The following is a 5661-nucleotide window of genomic DNA, read 5'->3' as shown; positions in this document are numbered from 1 at the left end:
CTGGCTTCTAAACACCACCATCATCTGGTCTTTTGTCCATCCCACATAGACACCAGTCTGTACTTACTGGCTTCTAAACACCACCTTCATCTGGTCTTTTGTCCATCCAACATGGACACCAGTCTGTACTTACTGGCTTCTAAACACCACCATCATCTGGTCTTTTGTCCATCCCACATGGACACCAGTCTGTACTTACTGGCTTCTAAACACCACCATCATCCGGTCTATTGCCCTTCCCACATGGATACTTGTTTGTACTTACTGGCTTCTAAACACCACCATCATCCGGTCTATTGCCCATCCCACATGGATACTAGTTTGTACTTACTGGCTTCTAAACACCACCATCTTCTGGTCTTTTGTCCATTCCACTTGGACACCAGTCTGAACTTACTGGTTTCAATCTCGAACATCATCCATAAGGTTAAGACATACGCGGTGATCGGCTAGGGTTACGAGAAACGCCTAGCCTCCCACCAAAGGTTCACGCAATTTCCCTGTTCTTATCCATTTCTAAGATTTAAAACCTTTATATATATAGGGCGAAACAACAGGCGTATCCTTCATTTCAAACGTCAATATTAGTCAAGTCTCTCAAGAATGTCTAATTATTCTTTTTTAAAACGATGTAACGCTCAATAAGGCGAACAACTAACAAAGAAAATATACATAATAATAATTGTATTTATTTTAATATTTATGATAATCTAGTTTCTCAACTCAAAATTAATACGGAAAGAGATAATCAGCAGTCTATGTCTTTGTCTGTTTGTGTCCGTGTTACATAGGCCTAGTGAACTAAAGAGTAGAGAATTGAGGCCCAAAAGTGAAATAAAATATGGGTGTCTGTAATGAAGAGACATTAACGTTTCAGAGTGACCCGAAAGCTAAATACACATTTAAATAATCGGGTTTAGATTTTATAATAGAAGAAACCATCATGGTGGTCATCAGATCAGTGAAAGGTCTGGTCGTAATATTTTTATATCTACTAAGAATATAGTTGAGGTGAAACGAGAGGATGGTGTTTACACGAGAATCCAGACGTGAATGTAGCTGTGATCATAAAGGGAATGCTGTTGAGGCGTAGACAATTGGGCCTTTACAAACACATAAATGTTATTTATACTCATCATTTCCTGTTTTTCCCCCATTGACTGATTTCCATGTGTACATGACATAACCTTATTGGATGTAAAATGTCGTATGCTTTAATGTATTTTCGCAAAGCTTTGAATACTGCTTTAATAATTCATAAATTTTAACTTCTGCAATTGCTCATAAAAAAGAGAAATAATTCCACATGGAGATAAATAAGTTTGTGAGTACTCTTCTTGACTCGGAGAGGTAATATTTTGGTTTTCCCAACTTGTTGTTAATGGTGTTAGTGCCAGGAGTAAGAAAAAGCAGCAATGAACGTTCTCTCCGTTTTCACTGAGTACAAAGATTTTCGATATACTCTTGTGAACTCGGGCAACAGTGACGTACTAAATTGAGTATCAATCTGGCATCGCGATAATTATCCGCGTCCCTTATAAGTTTAAAAGTACATTGCCAAGTATATTCGGATTTGAATAAAATATTCTACCGGTTCATAAGCCTATGCTATATAATTAGAATATTGAAACTTAAACACAAGCCGTGGAAACATATCTTAAGAATTCGGACAGTGTTATTGCCTTTTTCTTTAAGTCCTACCTGTTGATAATGACAGGTGTATCTTACTTTTTGGTTAGGAAATGAAATATATCGTCTCTTCCTCCAATGTCATCAACAATACCGTTCTGAAATATTTAAATTTAAGAAAGTCAAATTAACGCGCTAAAAACTTAAGGACAGCAGCATGTCTGGCTAATGGATGAAAACTGGTATCGGCAAGAGCTGGTATCGGGGACATTGGATTTTAAATAATTGAAAAACATTTCTTGCGAAATCTATGATTTAGGTGAAGTAACAAAAGGTCAAGGAAATACTTACTTCGTGGGTTAACACCGTAATTAAGGATCCATTGAACTCTTTATTTCTGGTATAAATAAACAACAAGAAATGTAATATTTCTAAATTTAAAACTAGTTCTACTAATGCAAGTTAATCATTGTGAACGGAATAACGGCTGCAGAGGGACCACGATCCGAAAGCTCCAGTGTTTTAACTTAAATATAACCATTTAAGAACTTCATGAAGTAGCAGTACTCATTTTGAAAAATTATATTTAATAAAACCATGGATCAGAATTTTAATATTATGAAATCAAGAAATAAGTGCCCATAATTCAGTAGAAATTGATTACCTATCGCTGGCGTAATTGACACATGGAAGTGCGTTTTTTTTGAAAACCTAAAACGTGTAAATCATTACTTATTTTCATAGAAAAGTATTATTATTTGTCTTTAACTTGCCAAAGTGTATGGTGCACTAATAATCATTTCCAATTAAGTTTGTCTTCAAAACTGCTCTAAAATAAAATTATAGTAAAAGTCTACATTTAAAGTCTGATAACCATTTAAAAACATTTCAGTCAATTTAATCCCAACTTAAGTAAATCAGTCTAATTGTTAGCATTCTCCACTTGAATTATATCTACAAATTTGAGAAAATTTGTTTTCTACTCCTAGTATTTAGGCCTATCCATATCAAGAGGATTTTCTGAACTCATCCTTTCTACAGAAAATACGAGAATAAATTTTATACTCTCAACGTGTGGACTCGATATGCCGCGAAAAGTCTAATAAACACTCGCGTTTTGAACTCATTTCAGGGACGCTTAGCAGAGACATAAGTAACTTAACAAGACTAAATAGGATAATCAAATAAGGTAATGTAGCCGTGTTTCCAAACAAAACGTGATAATCATTGTCAAATATTTCTTAGAACTGATCAATTGCTAAACAGAGCCAACAGTTATATACACCAACGGGTAATATGGCTTTGAAGTTGCGCTTCTTCATTTTGCATTCACGCAAAACAAATATGTAAGATGGACAGTTGGTAGGTAACTATACTAAGGTATCGGAAATGTTCTATTGAAAGGGCCATATTTACTGTTATTATGATATTATTTGATTGTTAAATCGACGTTTCGCTCTGATTACTTCATGAAAATAACGTAAGTATAAAATCCATATCTATATCATCAAGACGAAACCGCTTTAAAGCTGAATCTACCATGGTCGGTGAAAATAGGTTTTAAGCCTTGTTTTCACCGACCAAAGTTTCACTGAACCAAAAGACATTTTCACCATTTTTTTCGTTTTCATTGAAATTGAACTATTAGCGCGAGCTGCATTGTGGAGACCATGGCTTAGCTTAAATGTTGTAAATTGTACTATTAGCAAGTTAGCAACCCATTAATTTTGCGAAAAGTCTCAGTTTTATCATATGAATAACGACGAAGCGGAACTTAACTATAGTTAAAAATCAAACTCGACAATTCATACGCCTTCACTTCAATACAAGTTGGGAAACCAAAACAAACCTCTCCGAGTCGAGACGCAATTAAGAGGTTTTCGTTAAATAAATAAATAAATATAAATGATACTAATTATTTTAATCGTCGATACCTTAGCTTAAATGTAGTTAAATCGTTTTAAGAAACTTTATTCCTAAAATCATTTTAAACATAGTTATTGTTGACGTTTCAATTCAAGCGTAATAATTTTTGGAAATTTCGGTTATATAAGGCGATTCATTCACTATAAATGACATAAAACCCGCAACCTTTGGTGGAAGCCCTGCCATTGGGAGGCTAGACGTTTCTCGTAACTCTAGCCGATCGCCGCGTAAATCTTAACGCTAACGATGATAATGGAATAGAAGCTAATACTGCTTTCTGCGAACGCGGTGACAGACACACAAAGATACGTCTGTGACGACATCTTCACTTGAAGAGGTAAAAATGGCACAAAAAGCACTTCTCGGGTGCTGACCAAAACCACGTCTACGTCGTTAAGAATTCGTCTCTTCCTATTAGCCACTGCATAAATTTCAGTAAAATTTTCTTAAAATATAGAAAACCAATTCCGCGCTTACCAACCTAAAAACGAGATAATTTGCCTCTGAAAAAAGCTTGATTTTTTTTCCCGCGTTTTCGGCCAGTGAAAACCAGCCTTACCATAGTCCCTAACACGCTTTCATTATATGTACTTAATGTTTAGTTTAATGATACATTTATTCTGAAGAGCATTAGATTTATAATAGAGATAAACAATTCAAATTAAGCTTGCTGAAAACCTTTTAACTTCATTAAATTGAAAACATTTTAAAAGTTTGTTTACTTTTTATGTCCTTAATGTTAAGTTTAATGAAACATTTCTTCTGTGGAGCATTACATTTATAGTTTAGGAAAATAATGTAACTCAACCTTTTAAATTCATTACCTTCAAAACATTTTTAAATGTCGCTTACATTTTTGGTAGGTGTTTTATGGAAGCAGACCTTGCTTTCTGATAGTGTTTTGTGCGTTTGCATTACTATACTTATGAGGACCGCGACGAGAAAACACACCAATCCTGTGGGGACCGTATTTATTTTTTATTTAAATTGCTTAAAATTAGTTTTTATGGTGGTCCCCACAAAGGCGGTAAATTACACATCGCCTATTTTGTGTTGCATACGGACTGATAATAGCGCCCCCTTATCGGTCCTCGCACTACTACTTCCGGTATGAGTGAAGGTCCCATAAAAGCGGTATTTTATCAATATTCAAAAAAAAATTAAACACAAACGCACCTTTTCTTCATTTTGAGAAGATAAGCACACGAATACTTGTTATCTTAAGCAGCTCTTATATAAAACGACTATGGAAAGGCACTAGTGTTGCCAGTTAGTATTACTGTATTAATAAACATTTAAGAACTTTTAATTTCAAATGATAATAATAGTAAGAATAAAATTATACGATGTAGGCAATATATAAGTTTATGTCAGAGCTGTGCTAATTAGCTGACAACTAATTGAATTAGAATTAGCAATTAGATAAATATTTATGACCTAATTAATTAGCCAATTAGAAATTAGACATAGAAACAAATTCAATTCAATTAGAAATTAGGCACTTATTTATCAAGCTAATTAATTAGAATTACAAATTTCTAATTAATTACTAGTCTAATTAAGGTAAAAAAGAAACCATAAGTAATTATAAAACTATAAAAGTGCCCATGGATTTCCTACTTTGGAAATGCAAAGTTTAACGATTTAACGCCCTCAAAAAATGGGTACGGAAGCCTTGAATTATTCTCGAAAAATGAGATAAGCCTCAAGCCTTCCGTCATGTTAAGATTTGTCTCATTTCTTCATTTTCTTGCCACAGTTACTATAATGGACTCCTGAGTAACCAATCCATTAGCACTGCTATTAATTCAAGAAGGAAAAATAGTAGAAATTTCGAAATGGGGCAGTTAGGGTTCACCAAAGTTTGTTAGACTTCACTGTGGGGGAATTTCATTCGGGAAGAGAGAATACTAGTACTAGTATTGTCACGCGGAGGTGAAATAGCGTTTTGAATTCACGCGCGCTTTAACTAACTAGCGCCTCTGGCGACGAAAGTATCGAGCGCCTCTAACGACACTCTCCCATAGAGAACGCCTTCTCTGCGAACAAAGGACCACCGGGTATAAAAGGCGATTCATCCAGTGTTAGGACGCTTCTTACGGTAAC

This window comes from Phalangium opilio, unplaced genomic scaffold (genome assembly GCF_054372755.1).
Source record: "Phalangium opilio isolate 3A_F unplaced genomic scaffold, DU_Popi_V2 ptg000002l_1, whole genome shotgun sequence".
NCBI lineage: Eukaryota > Metazoa > Arthropoda > Arachnida > Opiliones > Phalangiidae > Phalangium > Phalangium opilio.
Note: the sequence above shows the minus strand (reverse complement) of the source record.